This window comes from Tursiops truncatus, chromosome 6, assembly GCF_011762595.2.
Source record: "Tursiops truncatus isolate mTurTru1 chromosome 6, mTurTru1.mat.Y, whole genome shotgun sequence".
NCBI classification, from domain to species: Eukaryota; Metazoa; Chordata; class Mammalia; order Artiodactyla; family Delphinidae; genus Tursiops; species Tursiops truncatus.
Window position 1 is genome coordinate 105,015,906 of NC_047039.1, and position 13,049 is coordinate 105,028,954.

A 13,049-nucleotide genomic window follows, 5' to 3' on the forward strand; every position below is an offset into this window, starting at 1 on the left:
GTAATTTCAGTGGCAGGTATCTCCTGAACATGACCTCTCTACATATTTAAAAGGTTAATAGGGACTTCCCTGGTGGTCCAGTGGCTAAGACTGCGTTCCCAATGCAGGGGGCCTGGGTTCAATCCCTGGTCAGGGAGCTAGATCCCACATGCCACAACTAAGACCCAGCGCAGCCAAATAAATAAATAACTATTTAAAAAATAATAATAAAAGTTAATAAACCTGCTTGGAGAGGCCTAGTAGTAATTACAAATGGTAAGTCAGGCCAAAACACTGGCCACCAATGGCCTGCATCTGAACCATATCCCTTGGGAGTGCTGGTACCTGTCTAGATTCAGCCCTCTGTGACTTGGAATTCAGCTCTGGCTTCTTCCTGTGACACAGTCTGACCCCACGTGGGCTCAGCCCATAGCCAAGTACCTTTTTGCCCTATCACCTTCAGCCCAGTAACCATGTGGCTCTGGATCAGTGGATATTCCAAATCTCAACAGCCCTAAGTTCCTCAATGTTACAATCAGCTCCTGAAGATTTTGATGCCCTGAATTTTTAAATGATGTTGAAGTCACCATAACACAACTCTGAACTGAATCTCTTTTTTAAGTTAAAATGCTCAAGAATGATTTGATACTTTAAAGGGAAAAAAGGGGTATAAACACCACCACCATTCTCTGAACACTGGCAATGCCCTTGAGAGGCACTGGAAGTGCGTTAGTGAAGACAGCAAATAGGTAATACAAAGAGACAGCTTTGGAGCCACACCAAAACAAAAACAAAATCCATACACACCAAAAACAAAACAAAACAAAACCCCACAAAAAACCTGAGTTAGATTACTGGCTCTGTCTTAGGAATCTTGAAGAAGCTAGTACTTAACCTCTCTGTACCTCAGTTTTCCTCATTTGTATAAAGGAGGAAATGACAATGCCAACTTAGTAAGGATGTTATTAAGAATTCAAAGTAACAGTTTTGCATAACAGTTTTGCAAAGTCCCATCTTTACCCTTGATGTGATCCATGAGAAGACAAAATGGGGGAGAAAATGTAGGCCTTATCATGTATCTAAAGAAATTATCCAAAATCCCTGCTTTAATTATATAATCAAATGACTAACATTGGACCAGTCTCTTCACAAAAAAATGAGCATTTTCTTGGCAGCCACAGGAGTAATGTTTTATGACCCATGCCTTCGACCCAATCCTACCCACGTGATTTTACCCTTTTCCCTAGCAGACACTGGGGCACCTGACTAGTTTTGCCTACCCAAGAAACAAGGAGGTCCAGAAGCTTTGGAGAGCCAACCCAGTTCAAGCTCAAAAGAGAAAAAAACCTATGTCTATGTCATGGCAGAAGAAAAAAAGGAAAAACAAAAACAAAACCCAGCAGGTTAAGAAAGGAAGCTAGCAGAAGATTAAACTCCTGTTTTTCACTGAAAAGCAACTGCATAAAGACTAAAAACATAAATCTGTACTGATTAAAAAAGTGTTGGAGGTGGGACTTCCCCTGTGGTGCAGTGGCTGAGAATCTGCCTGCCAATGCAGGAGACATGGGTTTGATCCCTGCGCCGGGAGGATCCCACATGCCGCGGAGCAACTAAGCCCGTGTGCCACTGCTACTAAGCCTGCGCTCCAGAGCCCTTGAGCCACAACTACTGACCCCACGTGCTGCAACTAGCCCGAGTGCTGCAATTACTGAAGCCCGCACACCTAGAGCCTGTGCTCTGCAACAAGAGAAGCCACTGCAACGAGAAGCCTGTGCACTGCCACGAAGAGGAGCTCCCACTCACCGCAACTAGAGAAAGCCCACGAACAGCAACGAAGACCCAACGCAGCCAAAAAAAAAAAAAAACAAAAACAAGTGTCGGAGGTATCCTAAACAAACCCCACACTACACAGGAATAAGAAAGCAGCTCTATTTCCACAGTGTTGGGTTTTCAAAGGTTTCAATCCTCTGACATAACCCTTTATTCTTAAAGCCTAGGAATGTCCCCTTCTACACAGTCTCATTAACTTAGAGCTCCAATTCGGCTCTGAGGTGAAGGTACAATTTTTAAAGGTAGGTATAGTGTAGCTTCTATCCCAACCTCAGCCACTACCTGACTTTGTGATTGTTTAAGAATCATTTCTTTTGTCTGAGCCTCAATGTTTCTTTTCTGTAAAATAAGGATAATACACAAAATAGTTTTTGGGGGCACTGTAACTGTTCTGTGTCCTGATTGTTCTGTATCCTAATTTTAAGAAATAAAAATAATAAATGAAAACAATAGGGATAATAACTTTCCCCTCACAGAACTGTCATGAGAATTAAACTAAAACCTATGTCAAAAGGGCCTAGAGGGCTTCCCTGGTGGCACAGTGGTTAAGAGTCTGCCTGCCAATGCAGGGTACAGGGGTTCGAGCCCTGGTCCAGGAAGATCCCACATGTCGCGGAGCAACTAAGCCCATGCACCACAACTACCGAGCCTGCTCTAGAGCCCGAGCACCACAACTACTGAAGCCCATGTGCCACAACTACTGAGCCTGTGCTCTAGAGCCCGAGCACCACAACTACTGAAGCCCATGTGCCACAACTACTGAAGCCCACATGCCTAGAGCCCATGCTCCGCAACAAGAGAAGCCACCGCAATAAGAGGCCTACGCACTGCAACAACAGCAGCCCCTGCTGCTGTAACTGAAGAAAAGCCTGCATGCAGCAACAAAGACTCAACACAGCCAAAAAATAAATTAAATTAAATTAGATTAAAAGGCGGGGGTGGGGTGGGTAGAGCAGCAGTCCCCAACCTTTTTGGCACCAGGGACCAGTTTCCTGGAAGACAATTATTCCACGGACCGGGGTGGGGGTGTGGGTGAGGAAATGGTTCAGGCGGTAATGCGACCAATGGGGAGTGATGGGCAGCGGCAGATGAAGCTTTGCTTGCTTGCCCGCCACTCACCTCCTGCTGTGCAGCCTGGTTCCTAATGGGCCGTGGACCGAGGGTTAGGGACCCCTGGCCTAGAGTACAGTGCATGGCTAGCTCATAGTAAACAACAGGCATTAATTCCCTACCCTTTCCCTTTGATACAGCCTTATCCTCCAGCAGGAGAGGAGGACATGGTTTCTCCTTTCAGCAAAATTAACTCAACCAGTACCGTAACCAGGTCAGAAAACGGCAGGGCTGGACTCAGATGCTAGATATATTTCCTGTCTTGTATCTGAGCACTGACTCCAAGTTACACTGCAACAGCTCGCTTTTGAGAGGCCACATTCTCACTCTCATCAGCTAGGTATCACACAGCTATTATTTTAAGAAGCCAAGATTAGCTCAGGGGTAGGCTGAGTAACGAGATACAAGTGCTTTGGGAAACTGCTGGTTCGCAGTACAAGTAATGAGTAATATCAACTGCATGCTGTCCAAGATATGGAAGACAACGCCAAGTGGCCAACAGCTCTTTGAAAAAGGCAGAGGACATCATCAGGGGAAGAATATTTCTGTCCCATCCTACAGCCTCTGCTTTGAAAATTTACATTTTATATAATCATTATTAAAGGTCATTTTTGGTGTTTTCATTTTTGTTCAGTTTCACTGAAGGTTATAATCACTAGAAAAGCTATACAATGTGGTAACAAGGAAGGGCTTTGGAATCATTAGCAATGGTTTAAGTCCCAGCTCTGCTACTTCCTTGCTATGTGACAAATGACAAGTCATAACCTCTCCGAGCCTCAGATTTCTCCCCTATGTTTTTTCAAAGTTCAGATTGTCCCTTCAGTGGGTTTTAAAATCAATTTAGTGGCTTGTAAATAATATTTTTTAAGTAAAAAAAAAAAATGTAGATGACTACATGTAATAAGGACAAGTACTATATACCATGAAAATATGGTTTCAGATATAGATATTGATACATAGATACAAGTACGTGTATAATGGATTACAATATAAAATACCTTTCTTACAGAGGATAATGGTCAAAACCATTTGAACACAACTGACCTATAAAATGAAACTATCAGGTGTGTAATGTTATGTTCGGTATTTTTCACAGTATTTGAAAAAATCAAATAATATGGGAAAAATGTTAGCAATTAGCCCTACTAGAGTCAGAATACCTGAATACAACCTTACTTAAGAATACTGGGAAGGGGGGACTTTCCTGGTGGTCCAGTGGTAAAGAATCCGCCTTACAATGCAGGGGGCGTGGGTTTGATCCCTGGTCAGGGAACTAAGATCCCACATGCCGCAGGGCAACTAAGCCTGCAGGCCACAACTACTGAGCTCGTGCGCCTCAACTAGAGAGCCTGAATACCGCAAACTACAGAGTCCACGCACCCTGGAGCCTGCGCACCACAACTAGATAAGAGAAAACCTGCATACCACAACTAGAGAGAAGCCCGTGCGCCACAAAGAAGAGCCTGCACACTGCCAACGGAAGATCTCGCATGCCTCAACGAAGATCCCGCATGCCACAACTAAGACCTGACGCAGCCATACATACATACATACATAAATAATCTTAAAAAAAAAAAAGAATACTGGCAAACGGACTTCCCTGGTGGTCCAGTGGTAAAGAATCCGCCTTCCAACGCAGGGGAGGTGGGTTCAATCCCTGGTTGGGGAACTAAGATCCCACATGCCACAGGGTAGCTAAGCCTGTGGGCCACAACTACTGAGCTGGCAGGCGTCAACTAGAGAGAGAAAATAGAAGGAAGCCCACATGCCACAGTGAAGAGCCCACGCACCTCAACCAATACCGTGCATGCCGCAACTAAGACCCGACACGGCCAAAAAATAAAAATAATACTGGGAAAGTTCCTCTTTACTTGTCAATTTCAGATTCCCATCAGTATGCCCTTAAGTATATCATATAAATGAAACAGCCATCATCAACTGCCAAGAACACGTCCTTCAAAGTACTGACACAGAAAGATCAGGTCTAATTAAGAACTGAATTTTAGCCTAAATTAATACAGAAAACCAGCATACAAAACCCTATCCACACAACAGTGATGTTGTGAAAACAACAAGACTCCTGTTGAACGAGCCCTCTTTGATGTGGAAAGAGCAATGAAACCAATGGTTGCCCCAGCATTCTTGTAAAAGAAGTATCATTCTGCTAGGACATCTAGAGCTGGCCACTAACATGCGAAAGCCTTGGCAAAGTCTCCAGCTTGGGAAGGACTCCAGTTAAAGGTAGTGTCAGGGGAATTCACTAGGAGTCCAGTGGTTAGGACTCTGTGCTTCCGCTGCAGGGGGCACGGGAACTAAGATCCTGCATGCCTCCCAGAGCAGCCCAAAATAAATTAATTTAATTTAAAAAAAAAAAAAAAAGGTAGTGTCAGGAGGACTCTTATGCTTAAAACCTTCCAATCTCCTACCTTTGGGGAAAAATCTAAATTTCTTATCACAGCTCACAAGGCCCTACATGATAGGATCCCACCCTACCTCTCCAACATTATCTCCTACCTGCATTCACTCCACTTTAGCCATGCTACTCTTTCTGCTCCTCAAACACACCAAACTCAATCCTATCTTAGAGCTCTTACATCTCGTTCTCATTGCTCAGATCACACTTCTTTTAGCTCTTTATCCTCTAGGATTCTTCTTGTCATCGTTTGGCTCTCAGCTTGTATATTTTACTTCCTCAGAGAAGCATTCCTGGGTATTTCCTCATTTAAGGAGTCCCTCATCCAAATCTACCCCCAAGGCATTGTCCGTCATCACATTACCCTATTTTATTTTCCTCATAGCATGGTTTCCTGTTTTACGTTATATTACTTTGTAAACTTATTTTTCTGTCTCCTCACTAGCATGCAAGATCCATAAGAATCTGTTCTGGTTTATTCTTGACTCACCCTAGCACCTAGAACAGTATCATTCATATATGTATGAGCAACATCGATTCATTTGTTCTAGTGCATTCACTTAACTGCACTTTCAAAATAACCTAAGAGAATTTACATACACAGGAATATCTGTGAACTGAGTTCAACAAGGGGTTGTTCAGCTAAAGATCTATAATGGGCAAAGCTTTCCTCTGAGTATCCACTCATGAACCATCTCTATCACAGGGCTCTAGCTCCTGATGCCTAATGAAAGAATATCTGATTTGGAATCAATGCTTAGCCTTAATCTCCTGCTTCCAAACCCACTGATCATCACCTCACTATGGAGTTTGCATAATGGCTCTGGAGCCAAAAGAGACAAGGGTTCAAATCTCAGTTTTATCTTTTACATGCTATGAGGTCCTGAACAAGTTATCTATTAAATGAAGATAACAATACTTACCTCAGAGCTGTTTTGAAAGTTAAATAATGTAAATAAAACATCTGTCACAGTGTCTTGCCTATAATAAAAATCCAACAAAATTAGCTATTATTCTATTATTATTCATTAATTCACATTTTTTTCCAACTAATTTTTATTGATGTCTACTTCCTAAACAAGAGGCACAGGCACAATTCAAAAGGAATTTACTACAGTCCCTGCCCAGGAAGAGCTCACAGTGTAATAGGAAAAGATAAACCCATAAAAAATAAATAGAGAGAATTATGTTTTAAGTCTCATCCAAGAAGGCTGAAAAGAATCTGCCCTTCTCTAGCAAATCTGATATTAGGGCCTAGTTAATCTCTAAAGTAAAAAGGCATACCAAAACCCTTCTAACTGATAAAATGGAATAGCTTTTAAGATGGGTCAGACAGCTCTGTAAAGAAGCCCTCACAAGATTACAAGAAGAATGGTCAAGAATAATTGTCTTAAGAGCCAAAAGGTGGGAGCAACTAAGTGTCCATCGACAGATGAAAGGATAAACAAAATGCGGTCTATACGTACAACGGAACGGAATATTATTCAACCTAAAAAGGAAGGAAATTTTGACACATGCTACAACATGAATGACCCTAGAGGACATTAAGCTAAGTGAAGTAACCCAGTCACAAAAAGACAAGTACTGTATGATTCTACTTTTATGAGGTATCTTGAACAGTCAAATTCATAGAGACAGAAAGAATGGTGGTTGCCAGGGGCTGGGGGAGGAAGGAATAAGAAGTTAATGTTAGGTACAGAGTTTCAGTTTGGGGAAATAAAAATATTCTGGAGATAGGTGGTGGGGATGATGATACAACAATGTGAATGTACCTAATGCTACAGACTACAGACGTTAAAATGGTAAATTTTACTGTACGTATATTTTACCACAACTTAAAGAAAAAAAGGAATGATTGTTCTGTAGTTTACAGAAAGAGAGGGTGTGCATCCCTTCTTTTCTGACTTTGATCATTGTTATATCCCATAGCATATCAACCCAGCTTCTCCAGGTTAAGACAAGAGAAAAATTCCTGGGCAGTCCCCATATATAGGATGCTGTGTAACATCTAAGAAATTACAAATACTTAAACATCCAAACCCAGAATTTACAGCAAAACAGACAGACGCTATACACTGACCATGGATTTATTTCCACAAGTGTAAGAGAGGCAGAAAATAAAACAGTATTTATATGTCTAAACACCAGTTTAGGATTATATAAGCTAATTCCTTTATTGCTTCAAATTTTTAAAAAATAGTGTTAATTTGCATTAAACAAAGCAACTTTCATATACTAAACAAAAATGTCACAACCGACAGTCCAAATAATGGCCTCATTTCCTAGTGGCCCAGAAAGACAGGAAATAATCCCAAGGACCCTAGTTCAGACAGACTAGAGAGAGTAGACCGTGCCTATCTTGCATAAAGCCTATGTCACAGTTCAGTGGGATCCTATACTTTGGTAGCTTCGTCCCAGCAGTCCCCTATGTGACTAAGGACTAGGATAAGAGTGACGGCTTCACAAAGGCGATAAGAGATAAAGTTTCTTCCTAGGACATTCAAAGACTCCAAAATCCAAAAGTTAACTTCTCTGCTGTCCATCCATCCAATTTTCATTAAGAGCAATTTGTATCATCTAGGAAGCTTCAAAGTCAAATGTCACCTTTATTTTTACCTTATCAAACCCATAAAATCACGGCCAGGGTGTGGTCTGGACATGGACCTTGGTTAAGGTCACAAAAATTCTCAAATCAAATAATTGGGTTAAGTTAGAGCAAAGTTCATCAACAATAAGATGACAGAATTCAGGAAAAGTCGGCTTCCTTCTTGCATTTCAGGAAGGCTAGCATTGTTCCTAATACTAGTACATAGGTGTAAGTAACCTCTGAGTGGGTAATGCCACCAAACAAAAGCAACACCTTCAAAGTCTCTCTCAGTGACTAGAGGCAGCCAGACACTCAAACTGCCAGTCCTGAATTACGGCCTCTGAATGGTGAGGGCTTCACATTTCACTGATCAGGGCACAGCCCAATCAGAAGACAAACCCCTGCACTGCCAGGGACCAGCAAATCCGCTTTCTTCCAGTGTGCACATGACTGAATGTGCTTCTGTCCATCATCTGGGTCATATATAGTTCAATGCGAGCTGAGCAGACAGGGCTGCAAGGAAATCTGGCGCGGTTCAGTACCTCATCTAGTCTGGGTTCCAGTATCTAATTTTTTTTTTTACTGACAAACTCATTTCTCTACCGGGACAGGATGCTGTGCTGGCTGGGAGTTCCATTTCTACAGCAAGAATCCTATCTGGAAACAGAGAAGTTGTCCTCTAAGCCACAGCAGCTCGAACTTTTTTGATTGTTGTTGCTGCTTTCTCCCATCACCCCCACCCCCTTTTGACAAAGATCCAACTGTAAAAAGTCTTACGTAACAGTTCAGGACTACTTCGGTTCTTTTACTGGGTAAGCACTTTCAATTTTTTTTTTTTTTAAACTAAAAACCATTTTAACATTGAATCTGTTGAGAGGCTTGACTAAAATCTTTTAAGTAATTTGTGTGGTGAAATACTGTCAGTGGATTTTTTAGTCTCATTTCTGCACGTGCTCCTTTGTTCTCAGAACAGAAGCTTTTTATACACACCCCATAACGCAGCTGGAGAGAGTTATGAAGTCAGTTATTATAAGGAACACAAAGGTTGCTTTGCATTCTTTGCCTTTAGATAATTAATTTTGTATTTGTTTTCTTAAAACGAAGTATTAAAGAAGAGAGAAAGTGAATAAACAAAAGAATAAACTGTTGGAGAATCTAGCAAAGTTTGAAGTTTTTACCACCTTTTTTCTATCTGTAGTTTTGTGTAGCCAAACACTTGTGCTGCCTGGGGCGGTGGGGGTAGAGGCAAGCGTAGACAGAGGAACTAAGCCAGACATGGACAAAGGCATGAGCCAAAACCAGACAGTCCTGGCCGTTCCATAGGCCAGCAGTGGGTGAGACAGGTCAGCCAGCTGCAGGGGCGGGAGAGGGGGGAAAGGGGCATGGATGTGTGAGGTGCTCATGCGTGCGATCGTGACTAGATTCTGAAACTGCCAGCCATTTTCCCAGCTATGCTTTGTGCAATCTAAAGGAATGCATCTCCTCTGAAGCAGTCTTGCCAGAGCCCAGTGATAGCGAGGAGTGTGATAAATACCACAACATATGTAATCAGAAAATACTGGGATCTGGGGTGGGCAAGAGGGAATGCAGAGGGTGTGGAAATTTTTTAGTGATCTGGAATGTGTTGAGTGACAGGAAGTGCCCCAAGCTCTCCCCCCCCTCAACTCTTCTCAGTCGCGCCTGCTTTTGTCTAACTCTTGTAATCTACACACTACTGCTTACAAAGCTGTCTGAGTTTAAGACAAAAAGAAACATAAAAGGCTCTCCCGTTGCACAGTACCTGCAATATGGAAGGAATGTAAAAAGCATGGCCCTTTTTAAGCCTGTGGACATTTTTTCAGGCATACAGGAGAAAGATAATATAACAATTTTCCAAGGATAATGAAATTATGAATTATAGTCAAGCTTCCAAATCTAATTTTTAAAATCCTGATTCTGCTCTACTTACAAATGCTTAAGTTGGTTCCTAATTTGAAGGAGGCTTGTTTGTTTGGTTAATACATCGCATTTGAAGTTGTTTCTATTTTCTCTTTATAAATTTGTGCTTTGGGAGGAAAAAATGCAAATAAGTAGAATGCTCTGAAAAAAAGGAGATTTTTCCCTTCAATGGTTGGAAAGTATTTTAAAGGGTTGGTTTCTTGGAAAAAGCAGCTCCCTCTCTCTCATTTTTGCATGTATGCTATAAAGATAACTTTATGCCATTATAAATGTAAGGTAGAAAACTTTTGACAGAAAAAAAGTGTTCTAAGAGAAAAACAACTTAGCATTTTCCCAAACTTCCATATTATCAACAGAAACACTTAAACTTAAGAGAAAAGTAGCCAAATAGTTCAACGGCTAACTCTACTTTTGGAAGATGAAATGGAAAATTAAGTGTGAATAAAATGATACTTGGGAATGTTTCTACCTCCTACTACAAAAGATGTTAGTGGTCAGCCCAGGAGTTAATCTTTCCTAGTGTGGCTCTGAGCCTTCATGCCGAGCAGACGTTATTCACATGACGATTCGAAAAGTCCATTCATATATCTCACTACCTGGATTTGAATAGAAACCAGACAGCAATTCTTTAGTTCCAGCCACCATTCGCCCCACTGGACAATAGCGATTTGTTAGCACAGAGTCACAGGCTGTGGGACACAAAGCTTGGAGCTGCAAAAAGATGGGGGATTCAGAGAACAGGAAATTACAGGCCCGATGCACTCCTGGCAGCTCTAAGAATACAAAAAAAAAAAAAAAAAAAGGCAACACAGCGATGCCATGTTTAAGAGCTACTTCTAGCGTTTTTAACCACCTCCAATGTCATAAAAGCTCTATTGTTGGAGTACATAAAGTCACGAGTTCCATGTGCTCTCTTTTCTCACTACAGTGAACTTCATTCAATGCCTTGGCATAGTCAGAAAAATCAAAAGCACCCAGAGTCGATTAGTTGTGAGCTCTGATAGAAAGGAGAGGAGCATTTTACAACTAAAATGACAGAGAAAAATATGCTACTTAGTAACACATAATAAAATTAATATATTTTACAAATTATTTCATAAGGCCAGACAATCAAAATGAAACCAAATCTATCAAGACTCCAGGGAAATGAATTTTTCTTCAAAATATCATATGAAATCTACTATTTAATTCCATCAAAAGTTTCTTCAGAAGACATATATCAATTTAAAAACTCATCTTACACAGAACATTTCTGAGTTCTGGGTTGTATTTTCCAAAACAAAGAACTAAAATCAAAGCCCTGAGGATTTATTTTGAAATATTAGAAAGGAAAACTATATTTTCTTTTGTTGGTTATCAAATTATTATAGCTCCCTGGCTAAATTTAGAAACTGTCTCTACTTCCCTCTCTTTAGATATAAAAAATGAAATTAATGGACATTCTAGGTGAGGGGAGAGGGATAATTCTCCAATCTCAATGAGCAGTGGAAAACAGTTCATGGGTTCCTGTCCAGGCCCTCAAGCCTCAACCTGAGCATCAAGGGGCCAGAATGGTGTCCATTTCAACAGGAGTAGCCCCTGCACAAGAAAGTTGTAAATGGTTTTGTTCTACTGTGATCCATTAGCAAACACAAGTCCAAAATGATATCATACCTGAAATACTCATCAAATGAGATCATGAATAATCAAACAGTGCTTTAGAAATATGAACTGTTCTATTCTATTTGGTCCTATGCCTTTAAGGATAAACACATGCCAAAGTTTATGTTGCTGGAAAACCAATCAGCAACTTTTAAACTACTAATTATTGGATTTCCTCAAATTCTATCATTACTCATCAAACACAAGAATCAATTACTACCTCAAACTGTGCTATAATCACATGTGGCTATTTTTATTTGAATTTAGTCAAAATTAAATAAAATTTAAAATTCAGTTCCACAGTTGCACTAGCTACATTTCAAGCACTAAACAGCCCCACGTAACTAGTGGCTATTATACTGGACAATGCAGAAACTGGACATTTCCAACTGCAGGAAGTTCTATTGGACAGTATTGATCTAGACCATATTTATATCCAGAACACCTGTTTTCAACTGCACATCCAGCTAGACATGAAAGAAAGTGATCTCTAAGCAAAAAATACGACAAGACAAGGTAGCTAGCACTATGATACTTGAGAGATGTCTAAAAAAGCATTTTGAAAACAAAGGTTTCATTTTTTTCCTTGGTCTATAATAAAGGTTATGAAGAATATTAAGACGGTAGCAGCAGACAGGTAGCAGTGGCCAGAGTAATTAAAATGTTCCAGAATGGCATTTAGTGTTATGACTACATGTCTTAACCTCCAAATCTACCATCAAATAATCAGACATGATAAACATGAATATGAGGTCCTTCAATTTGGATGCATTCTCAACCCATCCTATGCCTGCTAGATGCAAGAAACTGGGTCTTAGGGTCAAGTGCACATGGGTTGGAATCCTGGTTCTGCCACTTATTTACTATGTGATCCTGAATAAGTCACTTCCTCTCTTTGTCTCAGACTTCTCATGTATAAACCACGAATATTAATGCCTTCCTGACAGTCGTTTTAAGGTTCAAGGATCATATATATAAAAGATCTTGAACTGCTCCTGGCACATTGGAAAACACCCTGGAAATGTCGATTCTGTAAAAACACAGTTAAGGGCTTGAGGTTCAATTCATTGTCTGAGACTCTTCCCAAACACAGAGAATGGAAATAGAAGGGTTCCAGGCTGCTTTATAGTACAGGCCATTCTCTGTTTAAATTTTAATTAAAACAAACATGAAGATGAAAGCTGTCAACACTGCACAAAGAATCTCACAAAGTCTTAGAAATATTAGATGAACTGATTGAATGAATACAGGAAAATTATCATTTGAAAAGTGAGGTGGAATATCAGATTTTAATATCATGAGGTGTATTTAATACTGATACTAATTTAATGCTATTACATATATAAGAATCCTTTTCTTAAATTAAGAAATAATATTTCCTGGAGACTTTTTTGGAATAAGCTTTCTACTAATTCTTCTTGGTGATTAAAACAGAAACATGAAAATTCTAATATTGCCTATGACTAAGAAATTAAAATAGCCTCCTGCAGGTATGGGAAAGAAAATTCATGTCTTTTAAAATCAAAGCCATACACTTGAAACTAACACAAC

The 13,049-nt window shown here is 40.3% G+C and overlaps 1 protein-coding gene and 1 long non-coding RNA gene across 5 annotated transcripts in view; one reads left to right on the forward strand and one right to left on the reverse strand.

Moving 5' to 3' along the window:
* NR6A1 (nuclear receptor subfamily 6 group A member 1) overlaps window positions 1-13,049 on the reverse strand; it is a 206,960-nt gene that overhangs the window by 112,323 nt on the left and 81,588 nt on the right. The window lies entirely within an intron of this gene.
* Window positions 8,413-13,049, forward strand: part of LOC117312667 (uncharacterized) — a 51,636-nt gene continuing 46,999 nt past the window's right edge. For all 3 annotated transcript variants that reach the window (XR_004527097.2, XR_012332662.1, XR_012332663.1), the window contains exon 1: window positions 8,413-8,731. This is a non-coding gene — a long non-coding RNA (uncharacterized lncRNA). The remainder of the gene's footprint in view (window positions 8,732-13,049) is intronic.